Source organism: Echinops telfairi, unplaced genomic scaffold (genome assembly GCF_000313985.2).
Source record: "Echinops telfairi isolate 266 unplaced genomic scaffold, ASM31398v2 ScPeMD7_443;HRSCAF=831, whole genome shotgun sequence".
NCBI lineage: Eukaryota > Metazoa > Chordata > Mammalia > Afrosoricida > Tenrecidae > Echinops > Echinops telfairi.
In genome coordinates, this window is record NW_022104341.1 from 34,795,512 (window position 1) to 34,795,869 (window position 358).

Sequence of the window (358 nt, forward strand, 5' to 3'; positions counted from 1 at the left end):
CATACTTTGCCAAATAAGACATGCAGGTGATGAACAGCATTTGATGTAAATCAAAACGGCAATAAAAGATCTCATCCCAGAATTCATAGCAAAGTTCAAAACAAAACAACAAATGCTAGAGAGGGTATGGCGACACTGGTAAAACAGTGCAACCCACAGGAGCAGATGATGGGGGAGGAGGAGAAACGAGCACATCCTGGCCCACCAGGCCTTGACGATGATGACCCCAATTAGAGCAGCCAGTCCACAGAGAGGACCACATGGCCAGCCCCACTATGATATATGATGCCCCTCTCTGACCCATGGCTCTGCAGGGGACAACACCAGAGACACAGTGTGGGAATTGCACCCGATCTGA